The 14,101-nt window shown below is 49.8% G+C and overlaps 1 long non-coding RNA gene across 1 annotated transcript in view; it reads left to right on the forward strand.

Annotated features, from left to right (window-relative positions):
* Positions 1 to 913: 913 nt before the first annotated feature.
* The window catches only part of LOC126650660 (uncharacterized), a 150,805-nt gene continuing 137,617 nt past the window's right edge, over positions 914 to 14,101 (forward strand). The window contains exon 1 of the long non-coding RNA XR_007631458.1: positions 914 to 1,013. This is a non-coding gene — a long non-coding RNA (uncharacterized LOC126650660). The remainder of the gene's footprint in view (positions 1,014 to 14,101) is intronic.

The raw sequence follows: 14,101 nt of genomic DNA on the forward strand, positions 1-14,101 counted from the left end.
TTTATTACAATGCTTGGAGTCTCTGCTAAACCAAGCACAGAAAACCTTAGGCAAAGACTGTCATGCTCTGATTTGGCACAAAGAAATCAAAATAACTGTGTGAGAAATCAGAATTTAAACGTCTAAAAATCTCTCTTAAAGGAGAAATCAATATAAAGCAGCCTAATTCCTCCTTTATGCTGTTCTAAGGCGTGTGTTTGCTCCCTGTGTTCCACAGGCAGCGTGTGCAGCTTGGTGTCCTGGAACTGCTGCAACAAGTTAATCTTATTTTGCTGTGCTGAGAAGGGCTTTGGGAGGATTTTGCCCTCGATTGCCTTCCTGCAGCGATGCCAAGAGCACAGGGAGATGTGTGAGCTGATGTGTTCCCTGCACTCGTGTCAGCTGCCATTTAAAAATAATCACCCCGAGTTGTGGTGCCCAAATATTTGTGTCAAGAATGTATAACACCCCCCCAGTATCCAGAGACACTGCACAGCAAATGAACCTGCAGCCCTGGTACAGAAGTGGGGTGTTTGTGTGCCTGTCTCGTGGGCACAGTGAAACATCACCTGAGGGTCACTCCAAGCTCCACCTGGGAATGCAAAGAGCAGGAATTCCTCCTGCCCTTGAGGAAGGCCAGGGGCAGTGTCCTCCATGCAGGACGTGGGAGGTTCGTGGGTGAAGGTTCCCTCCTGCAGTGGGGTATCCAGCTCTTGGTCCTCAGCACAGCAAGGACGTGGAGCTGCTGGAGAGAGTCCAGAGGAGGCCCTGGAGATGCTGCCAGGGCTGGAGCCCCTCTGCTCTGGAGCCAGGCTGGGAGAGCTGGGGGGGTTCACCTGGAGAAGAGAAGGCTCCAGGGAGACCTGAGAGCCCCTTGCAGGGCCTAAAGGGGCTCCAGGAGAGCTGGAGAGAGACTGGGGACAAGGCATGGAGGAACAGGACACAGGGAATGGCTTCCCACTGCCAGAGGGCAGGGAGAGATGGGAGATTGGGAAGGAATTGCTGGCTGGGAGGGTGGGCAGGCCCTGGCACAGGTTGCCCAGAGAAGCTGTGGCTGCCCCTGGATCCCTGGAAGTATCCAAGGCCAGGCTGGAGCACCCTGGGCTGGTGGAAGGTGTCCCTGCCCATGGCAGGGGTGGCACTGGGTGGGCTTTATGGTCCCTCTCACCCAAAGCATCCCATGGGTCTGTGATGATGTGAAGGGTGGGAGGTGTTGTGGTCCAGAGGGACACACCAGCTCAGGTGGTGCAGTTCACTGGTGGGGACTGCAATGACAGCACCAGAAAAGCCAATTTGAGCTCCAGCAAAGCCCAAACCCCCCAGTTTCAGCAGACTGGGGAAGGAGGAGGATGTGGAGCCTTGGGAACAAACACGAGGGGGAAGAGCAGAGCAGAGGGATGGGCAGCTCCTGGGAGAATCCACATTAGAGGTTCAATGGCAAAGCAGCCTTTGGTGGAAGGGAGATGGAAAAAGAACAAGATATATTGAAAAAGGCTGAGAGAATGAAGTAATAAAATGTAACCTGAAATTCTACCTTTCCCTCCACTTCTGAAGAACTCGGAGGTGATGAGTAGATCTGTCAAAATATTTGTAATGGGAAAGTCCTGATTTATGAGGTTTTGTTTTTCATTGTTTTCTTCATTCTTTTATAAAAATATAGTCAAAATCGGGGGGGGAAGAACATTCAGGTTTTCCCATTTCTTTTGTTTTCAAAATTAAAAGGGCAAAGAAAAGCAACATTGTTTATGTATTATGTTTTTTAAATATGAGGAAAAAAAACCTGTAATTTTTAATTACTGTCAGAACTGGACAAAAGATGAGTGAGAGAGAAAGCAGGTCACCATTTCTGCTTGTGTAACGTGGGCTGACTTCCTTGTCAAGGAAAAAAATAACACATCTTTCCTGCAGGAGAGGACTTGGCTACGGGGGAAAATCCCACTTTCTAACTAGCTCTGTTCAAACAGAATTTGGAGACCACAGATTAATTGCACTAATTACAAGCTTTCAGCCACCTTGCTGATCCCCGTGTCAGTTTGCAGAGAGAGGAATGAGGGCTCGGAACCTGAAAGTGCTTCTCCTGCAAAGAGCTGGCCCCGTTACGCTGATGAGCTGACCTTGGTCCTGAAGGGCACTTTCCATCTCCAGTAAATCACGGGTACTGACATGGAATTTTTCAGAGTATCATGTACAGGAGAGACCTGTTTTGTTTTTTCTCCCGGAGTGAATTTGTTGTCCTTTGCCCTTTTCTGGCACTGTCAGGTGTGGGCACGTGTGAGGTGCCCACACGTTCAGCTCCCTCTGAGTTTGCCCATGGTATCTGAGCCCGTGTGGCAGCTGCCAGACTTTCACAGGAATCATGGAATCATGGAACACCCTGAGCCGGAATGTTCCCCCAAGGATTATCCACTGCAACCTCTGGCCCTGCCCAGGACACCCCAACAATCCCCCCCGTGCCCCAGAGGATCATCCAAACCCTCCTGGAGCTCTGGCAGCCTTGGGGCCGTGCCCACCGCCCTGGGGAGCCTGTTCAGTGCCAACCACCCTCTGGGGGAAGAGCCTTGTCCTGAGATCCAACCTGAGCCTGCCCTGGCACAGCTCCAGCCCTTCCCTGGGTGCTGTCCCTGCTCACAGGGAGCAGAGATGGAGCTGCCCCTCAGGGGGAAGCTGAGACCACTTCACCCGTGTGAACATTGCACATGTGGAAAAACAGGCACTGCCAGGGTGGGAAGAGACCTCTGGATGTCCTTTGCACCAACCTCCCTGCCCAGGCAGGGCCACCTGGCTCCCATTGTCCAGGAGTGCTTTGCCTGTCTCCAGGGATGAGAGCTGGGATGGGAAGACCTGTCAAGTGTCCCAGTCCAGGGAGCCCTGGAATAGAGGGGAATGTTTTAGAACATGAAATACTCCTGGAGACAGGCTACAGGAGGAGCTGCTCAGTCGTTTGAGGCTCCTTTGTAGAAGCCAAGGCACAAAGGAGGGGCCCACGTGAGGGATGTGGCACCACAGAGCTGTGAGAGCTCCAGTGTCTCCAATCCACGGGGGGGTTCTGGGGTGTCGGGGGTGTCCTGGGGCTGGGGAGCAGCAGCTCAGTGTGGGAGGTAACTCTGAGCACATCTGCTCACCTGCAGGTTGATGGAGGACCCCGAACAGCTTAACCCCCCCCATTCAGCACATGTTCAGAGAGTTAAAAGGTGCTTCTGCCACAGAGCTGCTGTTCGGGGAAGATCCAGCACCAGGAGCTTTCCCGGGAGATGGAATCACACCCAGTGGCTGCTCGGGGGTCTGGGTTTATTGCTGCTCTGCTCATTCCTCTCTCAGCTGTCACTGGGCACACGAGGGTCTCCCAGCAGTGGATGGGGCTGTGTTCCTGGAAGCAGAGGAGCAGCAGGGAGTTCCCAGTTCCCTCCTCACCCCCTGGCTTTGCCGTGGGAACGTGTCCCAGCTCCTCCCTGTTTCCCTGTGCCGTGAGAATGAACTGCTCTGACCCAGCACTCCTTTACTGCATTCAGAGGGGGTGGTGTTTGGCCACGCTCTGCTCGTGACCTTTTCAATATTCTGTGTTTTGTTTGAGGAGCACTTGGTCCAGTCCCCCAAGGCTGTGGGATGTGGGCTGTGGGCTGTGGGTTGTAAACACAGGATGGTTGGAAAAGGCGAGTAATCAAAGTGCTCTCACAGCAAAGGGCACGAGCCCATTGCACAGTGTATTGTTACACCCAGCAGTCATTCCCAGGGCTGACAGGCAGGAACTTGCACATGGAAAGCATTCGGGTGCAGGCAAAAAAGTGCTTTCCCTAAGGAATAACAGCACAGAGGGATCACCTCTGGAATATCATGACACTGGAGACTGTGAGCTGGGCCAGTGTGTTGGAGGCTGTACAGGTAATAAATGAGATATAAAGGGAATCAGACCAAACTATTTCCAATCATGTCATGGCAAAGACATCCCTTGTCCCTCCTGGAACAAGCCAGGTGAGGTCAAGGGAGGGAATCCCGTCCCCCTGCTCAGCACTGGGAATACACAGGCCAGGTTGGATGGGGCTTGGAGCAACCTGGGCTAGTGGAAGGTGTCCCTGCCCATGGGAGGGGGTGGAATGAGATGAGCTTTAAGGTCCCTTCCAACCCAAAACACTCTGGGATTCTACTCTAAGTGCCTTTCCTTGGCCAAATGTGGGGCCAGGCCAGGCCCAGCTAACCCTGCAGTCCAGCCTGGCTGGGGACATCCAGGATAGAAGGGAAAACCCCCCTGGGGCAGGGATTTGTCTCCACATGCTGTGGAAGGGCATTGCTGGGAGAGGGTTGATGCTATTGACTCCACTGTCACTGTTACTGCATCGAGGAGTTATTTGGAGCTTATTTTTGTCAGCATTTGCAATCCCTAATGATCCATCATGCTCGGTGCTATCAATAACAGGGCTGGAAGAACATATTTTTATGTGCTTTCTCCTCTCACACACATTTTCCTGTAAAGAAAGAGTGTTTTTCATGCAAATTGTATTTTTTCCCTCCTGTGCACATGTGCTGAGCTATATCAAGAGCAGGACTGTGAAACAGATAAAAAGCTGCCCATATGCTGCCTTGATGTCTCGCAGTGCCTGGAGCCCTGGCAATCTGGAGTGGGATTCTGAGCAGGCTCTTCCAGGCTCTGCTGGCTGGAGAAGGAGCTCCTCAGCCTTCCAGTCTGCCCAGTGCTTGGACAAGGATGCTACTGGGAAAAGTCATAGAGTGGCCTGGGTTGGAAGGGAACCTTAAAGCCCATCTCATTCCACCCCCTGCCATGGGCCTTTTTACCACTACTTGCACTGGTGGTACCCAGCGGATTGGTGCAGTCAGACAAGGAGAGGAACATTTCCTTTTATGACCTGGGGAAGCAATCAATCCTTCCCTTGCTGTCACTGTATTGCTGCTCTGATTTGAGAGAATGGGGCACCTTAACGAGCCAGTTAACGGGAACGTCCACGTTTATTCCCACCCTAATGGAAAACCCTTCACAGGGCACCGAAGCCTTCTGCTCATTTGCTTTGATTCTTAACGAAGGACATTTCAGACTGAAGTCTTGTTTTCTTGTTTTATTAAAAAGCATTAAAAATATTGCTCATAAAATATATATGGGGGGTTGAACTTTTGCTGCTGCTGCAGGGATGGATAAACGCTCTGCATTAAAAAAAAAACCAAGGAGAAATCAAACAGCAGCTTCCAGCCCCTCGATAGCTCAGTGCGAGCCAGAAAGGCATCTCCTGGCTGTCAGTTTGTCAGGGCTCCTCCCCAGGGTGAAGTGGCCAGCGCTGGGTCATTCCCACGGGTGGGACCGCGTGTGGTGCTGGGACAGGCGGGGTCAGGGAGGAGCAGCAGCATCGCTGGGAGGGGCAGAGCCCGCGGCACAATTAGTGCAGGCTGTTAATGAGGGGGGCTGAGCTCAGTGATCCTCCCTGAGCTGGGATGAACCACATCAGACACTCCCCTAATTAAAATGGGAGAGCAACTACAGTGTCGTTTTTCCTCTCCACCTTTCCTGGGCAGAGCCTTGGAATAAAGATACAGCTTTTTTTTCACTGAGTCCTGGAACAACAGACTGCTTTGGCTTGGAAGGGACCTTAAAGCTCATCTCAGGAATGACCAGGTGAGTTCTAGGTTTGGGCCAACACTTTATACACAAAATATAACACTGAAATAAAGGAGGGAAGAGCATAAGAAGCAGCTTCATCGCCCTGTGACAGTGAGCTCTGCAGTGTGCCCAGACTGATGCTTCCTTCAGCTCCCATCTGATATCGGGCAGTTATTTCAGTGCTGTCAGGACCCTCAACACCCCCCACAGCCACATCTTGCATTGCAGTGTATAAACTGTGAGTAAATAAATCAAACAATATGAGAAACTTCCCAATGTGCCATTTCTAAGGGGTTTTTTTCACACTTTGTGGGCCATTTGTCTGCTCTGCACAGTCTTTTTTCACAGCCGATTTCCATCTGTTTCCCGTGGAATTGATAATGTTCTGCACAGCATTCCCTGCACTCAGACATGGGCTGCAATTAAATGCCACTCACAGCTCACACCTGATGTTCCTAAAACAAAGGGCAAACAAAGCCCGTTCTCTGGGTCCTTTCTGCCCTACGTGTTTTTGGGATGTCTCTTTATCTCATATTGGACACTTGACTGTGTGTGAGGCACATTCCCCGTGTTCAGCTGTAAAAACACATTCTGGGTTTTGTGTTGTGGTGGAGCAGTAATAGGGTGGGAGGAAAATATACCTGTAACCACAAGCAGCAGCCACAAAAGCTGGTGAACTCCTTTGTGCCCAAAATAGGCTGCAAAAATGATTGGATTTTTCCAGCTACTGCTGTGATTCCCTGAGGGGTAACAAACTCCTGAGAACCCCTCTCCTCTGGCAGCCACTGGGCAAAGCCTCCAGTGTCAATCCCTGTCTTTGGTGGGCTGACAGGTCCAGAGTGGGCTCAGCCAGGAATTAATCCAGCAAAATGCCTTTAAACTGAAAACTTGTCTTTTGAGTAAACTTATTTTCAAATCATCTGGTTTAGGGGAGAACTTCTACTTTGTTATCAAAATCCTCTTTTAATTCCCAGCCTGTGTTGATTCCTGGCCAGTTTGCCTTTGTTTGTTCTTGGAAAGCTGATTTGCCTGTGCAGGCACCGTCCAGATGCATCCCTGGAGCTCTCACAGGTTCCCAGATGACACTGTTCACCTTCCTCTGTGCTCACACTGCCCAAACTGCCCAAACTTTAGGGCTGGTTACAGCACCCACTGTACAGCACATAAATATCCCTCTATAAGCATGCAGATGTAACTGTACATACTCAGCCTCGCTGTCTCCAGAACCACAGGATCACTGTGCTTGGGAAGGACTTAGGAGATCACTGAATCCACCCTGTGCCCAATCCCCGCCTTGTCAGCCAGCCCAGAGCTCTGAGTGCCACCAGATCCTTCTCCTGGCTCCCCACTGGGCCCCCTTCCCCTGCTGTGAGTGTTCATCTCCCCATTTCAGCCCCAGTGATGATCCCGGGCATGTTTACCCCCAGCAGGGTATTTTGGCTCCCCTCATCACTGTCCTGTAGCTCGTTCCCAGGAGCTGGAGCAGCTCTCACCTCCAGCACCCCCTCATCCCTGTCAGAGCTGCAGCCCAGGCTCAGCCACCGCCGCTATTTTTAGTCCTTCCAGCTCTCTGGGTGCTCCAGAGCTCGTCTCTCTCCATCCTCTTCACGAGGCAAATGTGGCCACTTATTCTCTTGGAAGGGAGATCCACAAATCAAAGTGAACACGGTTATTAACTTAAGCCTGGTGCTATTTGCACTCCAGGCTGGAGTTTGCTGAGAGGGGCTGTCTCTGCTCCGAGGAGATGAGACAGCTCACGAGTCAACATTGTCAGTGGCAACCGCTGGTATCTCTATCTTACTTTGTGATTTAAACCGTGCACAGGGTCTTCCTGGCACAGCTCTCTGCAGTGTGTTCACTCTGCAGCACACACAGGCCATCAGATTCCACCAACCCTGCTAAGAGAAGTGAATATCTGCAGCTCCAGCGCTGAGCTCTCACTGATCCTTCAGCACCAGCACTGACAATCTCGGCTCGAACACCAGGGTCAGAAATGATGGGAAATGGTGGAGGCTGCAGCTCCTGAAAGACTTCTGAGGGCACAGCAGGCTCGGGAAGGGGAGGGACGAGGGGGATCTGCAGAGAACACACTTTAAAAAGCAAATGAGTTTCCCAGGGGGTGAAAACAACCCAGAAGGAATGTTCTAGAAAAAACACAGGGGTGCTTTAAGCAGGTATTGCAGAGAACAACTTTGATACACTTGATACACTTGATACACTTTGATACACCTTTGATACACCTCCCTGGAGGTGTCCAAGGCAGGCCTGGCCGTGGCACTCAGTGCTCTGGGCTGGGGACAAGGTGGGGATCGGGCACAGGGGGATCCATGGGCTGGGAGGGCTTTTCCAGCCTCAGGGATTCCATGATTCTATTCCTTTATTTTGATCCTGCCTCATCTAGTTTTTGCTGAGTTTTCAGGCAATGCTGAACTTTTTGGGGAAATTTGGGTGCTGCACCAATGGCCAGGAACTGCAGAACAACCTCCCCAAACCCAGCCTGAGGGGAGAAGGTGGCAAAGGGGCTCTGACAGAGATCATTCTAAGGGGGGGCATCTCCAGGAAAATACTGAAATTACGGATTTCTATTGGTAAGTTACAAAATCTTTTTCAAGGTATCTCCTTGAATAGGTTAATTAGCACCATGAAAGGAACATTCCACCCCTTCACCTGCCCTGTGGTTCCTCTCTGGCCCCTCACCTGGATGGTCACCTTTGCCCACTCCACAGGGACTGAACATCCCCTTGGCCCCTCCAGCTCCAGTGCTGCACATTCCTGATGTGAGGGATTCCTGCACACCCCATCCTCTATCCCAGGCTGTGCACGAGCTCTGGCAGCCTCTTCACAAGCAGCTTCATCCAGGGGAGCACTGGGGGGGTTGGAGGGTTGTTCTTTCTGCAGTGCTGGAATTTTCCATGGGTTTCATTCCTGCTGGAATCCAAATGAGCAGTTCTGTGGATCCAAATGGGCACTTGCTGTGCCTTTCCCAGGCCAGGGCTGTGCCCCAGAGGGTGTCTGGGTGGTTGTTGATATGTAGGGTGTCCAGGGAAAGGTTGCTGCTCGTTGTGCTCAGTCTGGAATGGGCTAATACAAAGATTTATTTGCAGAAGTACTTTTTTTGGGGGTGAATTGACTCTTCAGGGCAACCTCAGAAATGATGGAGAAAATAGTCACAGTGATTCTTCCCTCTGTCAGTTCTGTCCTGATTTATGGTGCAATTTGCAAAGTAAAAGTCACCATTGGCTTCAAATGTCTGATTCTGGTGGAATTAATAGTGTTTGCTTGTATTTCTTCAGCAGAACTTTATTAAAGAAGATTTTCAGCCTAATTAAACCATTTCAGGATTTTGGCTCCCTGTCACCCGAAGATAAGTCTGAAGTGGAAAATGAGGTAATAGCCATAGAAATATAGAATATATTTATAGACTTTTTATAACTTCTGTATTGTTTTAATATCAATCCTATTTTCTTTTATGAGACTTTAAAGGGCGAAAAATGCAAGCAGCAGTTACATGGGAATTGTGACCTGATATATTTAATAAAATATCAAACTGCAGGTTGTAAATGTATTACACATGGCAAAGAGGAGAGTCAGGCCATGGCCATTCAAGCATCATAAAACCCACATGTGCCCACAGGACAACATATTCAAATATTACATTAGTTTATTGCAGATATAAAGTTAATATCCAGAAAACAGGTCTCAGAGAAAACAGGCTGCACCTGAACACGGGGATGCATTGCTGAGGAGGCAAGGAGGGATTTCCATCCTAGGAAAGGCAGGAATGACAGTGCAGTGTGGGATTCACTCTTCGTCTTCCTGAGAGAAATCCTTCAGGATGAGCCTGCAAGAAGGGAATGCCTTGGTTAAGTAATGACATTTTTAATTTCATAAACAACCGACCAACCAAATAAACAAATATGGATAATACATATATCTTTCATATCTGTGGATATACAGGTGTATAACATAAATATGTATAATACATATATATTTCATACATATATGTGTGATTAAATATAGAAAATTAGCTGTTGAAGAGACTCTTTCAGGGCCTGTTTTACAGATATTTTCCTCAGTGCAGAGCTCTTTTCCAGCACTTCCCTCCTCCCCACTCCCTCTCCCCTCCCTGGCTCTGTTGATGTGTCACGGCCACACTGCTGGGGTAGAGATTTGTGGGCCCATAAAAAGACCTGAATTGAAAACCAAAGAAGTTATTACTTTTTTATGTTGGGTTTTCTCAGTGATCCACTTCCCTGTGACCTCCCAGCCCCTTTCAGCAGTAAAGGAACCGTGAACTCTGTCACACAGGGATGAGGGAAGTGGAGGGATTTGCTTAAATGTGCTGGAAACAACCAGCAGCTGAATTTGTTTGTCACGCTCCAGCTCTTATTATTCATAGTAAACTTTGATAGTTCCTGTGTGCTCAGGGCAGGCGAGACTGCTCTGAGATATATAATGCCAGCATTCCACATTTTTTAGGATGGGATATTGGGAAGGAATTGCTGTCTGGGAGGGTGGGCAGGCCCTGGCACAGGTTGGGCAGAGAAGCTGTGGCTGCGCCTGGATCCCTGGAAGTGTCCAAGGCCAGGCTGGACGGGGCTTGGAGCACCCTGGGCTGGTGGAAGGTGTTCCAGCGTGGCTGGAATGGATGGGCAGCTCCTGAGGGATATCCTGACTGTGTTCCTTGTGGGAAAAGGCATGAGGAGACAGCCATCCCTCGGGAATAGGTGCCTCCAAGCCCTGCTGCCCCCCCAGAGCCAGGGAACTGCTCAGAGCACTGCAGAGGGGCTCAGGACTGACACAGGGGCTGAGGGAGCCTGAACCCTCCCCAGGAAAAACCCTCTACTTGTAAAACAGGCAAATATGAGACAAGGTTAAAAATAAAATAGAAGAAATAATAAATTTGTTTATATCTTTATTTATATCCATTTTAATTAAGAAAAATAGTTGAAACAGATCATTGTAATTTATAAAATCCTTCAGGGATGTCTCCTCAGGCAAATAATAAATCCAACTGAAATCCCCCTCTCTACTGATGTTAAAGATACACTTATTACCTCTAATTATTTTCCACTTGGTTAACTCAGGACCATTTTTCTTTTCTTTTCTCCCACGACAAGTAACACTCTGCCTTCAGGGATGCCTGTGCAGATGATCCTGATCAGAACCACAGTTTGTTTGCTTTGCCAGGACACATCTCCCCAGCCTGTGAGCATCCTGCCTCAAACTTCACATCCCAGCTGCTGGTTGGATCCCTCTTTTTAAAGGAAGCATCGCTTACCTATTCCATGGATTCATGGAATGGCCTCTCCTCCTGCCCTGCAGTGCCCCAGTTCCCATCACCTGGACCACTCCTCTCTAAAACCCTGAATTCCTCGAGCAGGTCAGCAAATGATCCCATTCCCTTCTGGTAAAGGGTGGGAGGGTTTGCAGGGGATGGGCATCTTTGAGCAGCCCAGCTGATGTGGAAAGAAGGAGCTGGACAAGCCCCCCTCCCAGGGCAGCATCCCAAACCCCCAACCCTCTCCCAGCCAGGCTGGGCACGTCCCTGGAGCACACAGACAGCTGGACAGGGGATAACCAGTTATCCAGCAGACAGGGAATTGTGGTGGCTGTAAATCCAGAGCCTCTGTGCTTCAACACAAGCACAATGTACGTGCAGGAGACAGGATGTTTTACAGGGCAAATTCAGTTCCTCTCCAAACACAATTGCAAACCACCATGGGAAGTGTTGCCACAAGATGGTTCCAGTAGAAATGTGGCTGATGGAGGCTTTTATGAAGGAGCAATAACTCATCAGGATGTGCCAGCAGAGTTCCTGACATATTCATGTATCCCAGCTGCAGGCTCTGAAAATTCAGCTTTGCCTGGAACTGCACAAAGTTTCCTGTTTTTCTTTATTTACCACATCATATTTTGGATATTTTGCCCACCTCCAGATTTATTCCTGTTGTTCTGCAAGCCCACAAAAGTGATGCCCATGAGGCACAGCTGATTTCAGGGGTGTTCATCAGAGCTGTGCTGCACAGGCACAGCTTCCCAAAGTGCTGGGGGAATACTGGAGCCTCGGATCACAAAATCCATCACAGCTTCAGCCACCATCCTCAGTGAGCACTGGGCTCTTTGTTTTCCATCACTGGGTGTCCTGTTGTCCAAAAAATCCTGTCCTTTATGTCATCCTTGTGCAGGAAACATTTCCAGCAGGAGCCTATTGGCAGGACACAGGGAGAGGCAGGGACACATCCCAGGCAGCCCAGGGCACTTGGGGTGCAGATGGAACTGTGGGGACTCCCAGCACAAGGGACTGGAGGGACCAGTGCCCCCATCTGCCCCAGGTGCCTCCAGTCACAGGGGAGAGTCCACTTCTCTGGAACAGACCTGCCAGGAAAGGTACCTCTCACACCAAACAGCAGCTTGGGCTGTGGCATCCTTAAAACCCACCTTCAGGTGGTTCCCAAAAGACTGACAGAGATTAATTCAATAAATATCCATTCAATAAATATCCATTTCATAAGTTATTTTGTCCTGTAATAAAGGACATTATGCCAGTTACTGCAACCCTACGCTGAAATCTGAGGTGGTTTTTTCCATCTTCAGCTTTAATAAGGTCATGCCAATTAATGCAAAAGGGTTTTATTAATGCAGTTGTTATTAAAATTATATTTAACCCTATGAATTATGGTATTGACAAACAGCAGATCCAGGTCCACATTTATACTTTGAAGCTCAGAAGCAGATGAGCAGTAAATATTTCAGCTCAGTTAACGCACTGAAGCAGCGAGGGGACCTCGCAGGCACGAGGACCAAATATTGGAAATGATGGAACACCTGACAGAAAGACTTAAAAAGCTTCTTTGTTGCTTCTGCCTCGTTCTTGGTTTTCCTAAACAGGTGGATATTACCCAAAATCAATAAAGAGAGTTGCAAGGTCAGTGGAAGAGCAGCTCAGACCTGACTCTTAATTTCAGGGCCGATTTGCCTCATGTCCCAGCCATCCCTGATTGGGCTGGAGCAGCTCTGACAGGTAATTAATTACAGCCCAGATTGGACAGTGGCAGCAGCTCTGGCACCACAGGATTCATCTCCGCTGTCAGCTGCCTAATGTGGATCCGCTCCCTGGCACGGAAAGGAACACTTCCAGTAAATCTTAGTCCAGCTCCTGTCCCCGGGAAGGAAATCAGACATGACAGGAACAATTGCCTCTGTATTCCCAGGGAAATGCACCCTCAAACTCCAGCCACGGGATATATGAGCACTTCAGCAGAGCACAGCTCCTGCCAGCTCCGGGCATGGGAAAGGGAGAAACCATTTTCCAAGGAAACACAGAGCAGGACAGTGTGTGAGTGGGCAGGATATGGATACAGGGCACAGGATACAGGATATGGGATATGGATACAGGGCACAGGATACAGGATATGGGATATGGATACAGGGCACAGGATATAGGGTATGGGATATGGATACAGGGCACAGGATACAGGGTATGGGATATGGATACAGGGCACAGGATATGGGATACAGGATATGGGATATGGATACAGGGCACAGGATATGGAATACAGGATATGGGATATGGACACAGGGCACAGGACACAGGATACAGGGTATGGGATATGGATACAGGGCACAGGATACAGGATATGGGATATGGACACAGGATACAGGACACAGGATACAGGGCACAGGATACAGGACACAGGATACAGGACACAGGATACAGGGCACAGGGCACGGGATCCAGGGCACGGGATCCAGGCAGTGAGGATGGAGGAGGAAGCAGAGGTGTTCCACACCCAAAGGTGCTGGGTGGCCAGGCACAGGGCTGGCAGCAGGATCCATCCCTGTGGTTTCCAGGAATGCTGCCCTGGTTGTGTGCCCTGGGCCGGCTCAGCAGCAGCAGCGATCGATGGAGACATTAAAGCACAATATTCACGAGGGGCTGAGCAGTGAACAAGCTTTAGCTCTCCAGGAAAATCCTGGAGGTGTTTCCAGGCAGAGTGTGTGGAAGATTTCACATGCCCACAGCAGTCTTTTGCATCTCATCTCTTTAGTTTCCCTCTTGGTGGTGGTAGGAGGTGCCAAGCTCTGGAGTGTGGCACTCCCAGGAACAGCTCTGGCTTTCCAAGAAAGGTGGGACTGATCCTTATCTGACTTCAGGGAAAACTCTTGCACTCTTCTTGAACTTTAGTAAGAATAAATGAGAATACTGAGAATTCCTCTGCTCATCTGCCAAGGGGGTACATGGAGTGCTGAGCTGTGCAAGTGTTGCTAAAACTCCACCAAGTGAGAGTTAAAAATAAAGGCACCAGGTCCTTCCAAAGGGGTGTGTCCCTGCTCCCAAAGCGGTGTGTCCCTGCTCCCAAAGGGGTGTGTCCCTCCAAAGGGATGTGTCCCCACTGGCAACATTTAACAGTGGCAAAGAGACCCATTTTCTGGACTTGTTTCCCAAAGTCTGAGCCTGTTCACTTCACTCATACACCGTGGGAGGAAGGAAGGGAAAGCATCCTCGGCAGTGTTAGT

This window comes from Myiozetetes cayanensis, unplaced genomic scaffold, assembly GCF_022539395.1.
Source record: "Myiozetetes cayanensis isolate MyiCay16 unplaced genomic scaffold, myiCay2020 scf6-25, whole genome shotgun sequence".
Taxonomy (NCBI): Eukaryota; Metazoa; Chordata; class Aves; order Passeriformes; family Tyrannidae; genus Myiozetetes; species Myiozetetes cayanensis.